This window comes from Elephas maximus, chromosome 15 (assembly GCF_024166365.1).
Source record: "Elephas maximus indicus isolate mEleMax1 chromosome 15, mEleMax1 primary haplotype, whole genome shotgun sequence".
NCBI lineage: Eukaryota > Metazoa > Chordata > Mammalia > Proboscidea > Elephantidae > Elephas > Elephas maximus.
This window is the reverse complement of record NC_064833.1, coordinates 51,655,499-51,660,857: the sequence shown is the minus strand read 5'-3', so window position 1 is coordinate 51,660,857 and position 5,359 is coordinate 51,655,499. Positions and strand designations below refer to the sequence as shown.

General features: G+C 38.1%; 1 pseudogene; it reads left to right on the top strand.

The window, feature by feature from the left end:
* Positions 1-459: 459 nt before the first annotated feature.
* On the top strand, positions 460-4,977 carry LOC126058667 (tigger transposable element-derived protein 1-like; annotated as a pseudogene).
* The last annotated feature ends 382 nt before the right edge of the window (positions 4,978-5,359 follow it).

Below are 5,359 nucleotides of genomic sequence, written 5' to 3'. Positions count from 1 at the left end.
TGCATAGCAATGAAAATAAATGAAACACAGCTAAATGCAACCATATGGATTATTTGGACAAACATAATATCGAGAGAAAGAAATGTCACAAAAGAATACCTATCGTATGATTCCATTAATATAGAGTTCAAAAAAAAAATCCAAACTAAACTCTGGTGTTAGAAATCAGGATAATGGTTACCTTTTGAGGGTTGAAACTGGGAGGCAGGAATGGTTAAGTGCTCAGCTACTAGCCAAAGATGTTGATGGTCTGAACCCACCAGCAGCTTTGCAGGAGAAAGATGTGGCAGTCTGCTTCTGTAAGCATTACAGCCTTGGTAACCCCGCGGGAATGTTCTGCTCTGTCCGATAGGGTTGCTATGAGTCAATCTACTCGACTTGATGGCAACTTGTAACTGAGAACAAGTTTGGATGGGCTTCTAGGACACTAGGAGTGTCTTTTTTTTCTTGATCGAGGGTATGGTTACACAGGTGAGCTCACTATGATATAAGCCATTGAGCTGTAAACATTTCTACTTTTCTGTATGTGTCTGTTCCAGTTATCTACTGGTACATAACAAACCATCCTAAATTCAGTGGCTCAAAACAACAAGTGTTTATTCTTTTCCTGAGTCTGTATTTCTGTGCTTATATTTGGCAATCCGTTTTGTTTTTATTAATGGCATGTAGACAATAACGACGTGATGGCCTATTCTTAGAAATCTTATTTGCAGAGTGCAGGCACGTCTTCAGTTGGAGAGCTGGTGTGACCTATTCCGTGGAGTATTTGGGAGTCTTCAGGGTTTAGCGGGGCAGCTTGCCTCTGCTCCTTGCTGTATCAGATGGAGTGACTTGAAGGCTGAGGGTGACTTGATGTTCGACTGGAACCGAGGGAAATTTTACTCCGATTTCTGACAATTAATGATAACTGTAAGTAAAAAAAAAAAAAATTTTTTTTTTTTTTTCGTAGGTAAGGGCCTCATCTGGAACTGTTGACCAGGACACCTATAAATGGTCTTTCAATACATCTGCTTGGCTCTCTCATAGCATGGAGGCAGGGTTCTAAGAATGAGCACACTAATAGGACAAGGCAGATATGCAAGGCATTTTTATCACCTACTGACTTAGCATCACTTCTATCACGCTCCAATGGTCAAGGAAATTACAAAAGTCTATGCAGGTTCAAGAGGAGGGTACATAGTCCCCACTGCTCAGTGGGAGGTTGTCAGTGTTACTGGCAAGAAGAGCATGTGAGATGGGATACATTATTGTGGCCTTCTTTGAAAAATACAACTTGTGGCAATGTATTATAGTTTTTTGTTTGTTTTGTTTTTAAGTCATGCTAAAGACATTGTAAGTTAACAAAAATATAAAATTGTACCCTTTCTGGTGGGTATTTTGAAGTAGAGGGAGTCCGTATGATAAGTGGTAAATCAAAGGGAGAAAGTAGCAACCTGAACATATCAACTCTTACAAATTAACAGCTTCATTTATTTGTCAATTACTCATTGAACATTCTGTGTTTGCCAAGTCCTGGGGGATATAAAAATGAGTAAGACAAAGTATTTGCTCTCAACAAACTCACACGATATGACAAATAACTTCACCATAATTTTAATGTTATTCCTTAACTTTTGGATCATATTTGGTACTGGTACAATAGCTAACTCTTAGAAGAGTTAGTCTCAGATGGAAGGCACTTTACAATATTTCCTATCACGTTGATGCCCTACTCTTCATGTGGCCTATATAGCCAGCGTGTGTTCATTGTCTATTTGAATCTGCCAATCATTCGCTCCTGGCAAGTTCCGTTATTGCTATTCACATTATTATTGACTTAAATAACCATGGCACTTGGCTTCTCAAGGATACCACTTTGGAGGGTATACAAATTTAGCTAGAATTAAAGTAAACTGGGGCAGTGTACTTGGTTACAGAATATAGCAATGTGTCCTACTAAGGGCAACTCTCTGTCAGGGGAAAGCTATATTTAACTCACTCTTTTTTAATTGCTTTTATGTCGTTCTATGAGCATTGAAATTTAATCTCATTGGAAACTTTCCCTTTTTATAAATCCCAGGCCTTTCTCAGTTTTTTTTTTAAATGCATTTATTTCATATTAACAAAGAATGAACACTCTTCATGCAAAAGAATATTAACAAGAAATATATTAGTTTAAAATAATTCATTTTCCACATCTAAATCATGAAATAGATAAGTGAATACATTTTGATAAGCTTAGTGTATTTGTACATGTATACTTCCTTTTTTAGAAACATTTGGAGATAGGACACAAAGCATATTTATGTAAACTTGCCACCTCAGTAGGATGACACAAAAAGTGGGTCATGAAGGTTTTCAGAATATACAGATAGTTTTTGTATTTCTGTGTTTATCTTCATGGCATATAGACAGTGTTCATGGAAATCTCCTTACTTGCAGAGTGCAAGCATCTTCAGTTGGAGAACTGGTGTGACCCGTTCTGTGGCATGTTTGGGAATCTTCGTAAATATGCAGAATAACCTGCTAAAGGGAACAGTCATACAGAATTAGATATTTGAATATAGCCCCGACTTATGATGTACTCGAGTTATGACAAACCACACTTATGACTTTTTTTTTATATGGCTCATTGTTAGTCATACGTACTCACATACAGTGTTGGAAGGTGTAATTTGCTGATGTTATCATTCTCAGACGTTCACTTGCAGATGTCCAATGTTATGATGCACTGTTAAAAACACTGCCGTGGAGTAGGCTATGGCAATAATAATGAAAACTAGAAAAAAAAATGAAGTATTCAATCTATGTCAGAACTGCCTTACCACAGGATCGTCCTAATGGAACCCCATCATACGTCAGGGGCTACCTGTATAGGCTTCCTTCTTCTTATTTCACTTCTTAGATATTGTGTTTTTAAAAATTGAAGGTTTGTGGCAACTCTGCATCAAGGAAGTCTATCGGAGCCATTTTTCCAACAACCTGTTCTTACTTCATGTCTCTGTCACATTTTGGTAATTCTAACAATATTTAAAATTTTTTTCATTATTATTGTATCTGTTATGGTGATCTGTGATCAGGGATTTTTGATGTTACTATTGTAATTGTTTTGGAACACCACAAGCTGTACCCATATAAGGTGGTAAACTTAATAAATATGTGTGTTCTGACTGCTCCACTGACTGGCCATTCCCATGTCTCTACCTCTACTTAGGCCTCCCTATTCCCTGAGACATGACAATATTGAAATTTGGCCAATTAATAACCCTACAGTGGCCTCTAAATGTTCAAGTGAAAGAAATAATTGCATGTCTTTCATTTTAAATGAAAAGCTAGAAATTATTAAGCTTAGTGAGGAAGGCAAGTCAAAAGCCAAGATAAGTTGAAAACTAGGTCTATTGTGCCAAACAGCCAAGGTGTGAATACAAAGGAAAAGTTCTTGAAGGAAAATAAAAGTGCTACTCCTGTGAACACACGAATGGTAAGAAGGTGAAATAGCCTTATTGCTGATATGGAGAAAGTTTCAGTGGTCTGGATAGAAGATCAAACCAGCCAGAACATTCCCTTAAGCCAAAGCCTAACCCAGAGCAAGGTCCTAACTCTCTTCAATTCTGTGGAGGCTGAGAGGGGTGAGGAAGCTGTGGGAGAAAAGTTTGAAGCTAGTGGAGATTGGTCCATGAGGTTTAAGGAAAGAAGTCACCTCCATAGCATAAAAGTGCAAGGTAGAAGCAGCAAATGCTGATGTAGAAGATGCAGCAAGTCATCCAGAAGATGATTGATCAAGGCGGCCACACTAAACAACAGATTTTCACTGTAGATGAAACAGCCTTACACTGGAAGAAGTTGCCATCTAGGACTTCTACAGCTAGAGAAGAGAAGTCAAACCTGGCTTCAAAGCTTCAAAGGACAGGCGGACTCTTATTAGGGGTTAATACAGCTGGTGACTTTAAGTCGAAGCCAATTATCATTTACCATTCCAAAAATCCTAGAGGCCTTAAGAATTATGCTACATCTACTCTGCCTGTGCTCTGTAAATGGAACAACAAAGTCTGGATGACAGCACGTCTGTTTACAACATGGTTTACTGAGTATTTTAAGCTCACTGTTGAGAACTACTGCTCAGAGAAAAAAAGATTCCTTTCAAAATATTACCGCTCATTGACAATGCATCTAGTCCCCCCAGAGCTAAGATGGAGATGTACAAGGAGATTAATATTGTTTTCATGCCTGCTCACACAACATCCATTCTGCAGCCCATGGGTCAAGGAGTAATTTCAACCTTCAATCTTATTATTTGAGAGATACATTTTGTAAAGCTACAACTGCCACAGACAGCGATTCCTCTGATGAATCTGGGCAAAGTAAATTGAAAACCTTCTGGAAAGAAGTCACCATTCTGAAATACCATTAAGAAATTTGTGATTCATGGGAGGAAGTCAAAATATCGACATTAACAGGTGATTCCAACCCTCATGGGTGACTTTGAGAGATTCAGAACTTCAGTGGAGGAAGTAACTGCAAACGTAGTGGAAATAGCGAGAGAACTAGAACTAGAAGTGGAGTCTGAAGATGTGAATGAAATTCCATAATCTCATGATAAAACTTTAATGACGAGGAGTTGCTTCTTATGGATGAGCAAAGAAAACACTTTCTTGAGATGGAATGTACTCCTGGTGAAGATGCTGTGAACATTGTGGAAATTACAACAAAGGATTTAGAATATTACATAAACTTAGTTGATAAAGCAGTGGCAGGGCTTGAGAGAATTGGCTCCAGGTTTGAATGAAGTTCTACTGTGGGTAAAATGCCATCAAACGGCATCACATGCTACAGAGAAATCTTTCTCCGGAAGAATAAATCAATGTGGCAAACTTCATTGTTTTATTTTAAGAAATTGCCACAGCTGCCCCAACCTTCAGCAACTACCATCCTGATCAGTCAGCAGCCATCAACGTTGAGGCAAGACCAGCAAAAAGACTCACTGAAGGCTCAGAGGATGGTTAGCATTTTTTAGCGATAAAGTATTTTTTAATTAAGATATGTACATTGTTTTTTTAGGCATAATGCTATTGCACTCTTAATAGACCACAGTATGGTGTAAACATACATTTTATATGCACTGGGAAACAAAAAAATTCATGTGACTCACTTTATTGCAATACTTGCTTTATTTCGGTGGCCTGGAACCTAACTGATAATATTTCTGAGGTATACCTGTACTTGGGAAAATATATGGTGGTTTCTCCCACCAAAGTAAAGATGTCTTCTAATCTGCTTGAGAGTTTGTAGTGTTAGGGATTTCCCTACGTCACAAAGCACTCCCCAGTCCTTCCCACTGTTAGAAAACTCCTCTCTGATCTGAGCCCAAATCTTCTTATCA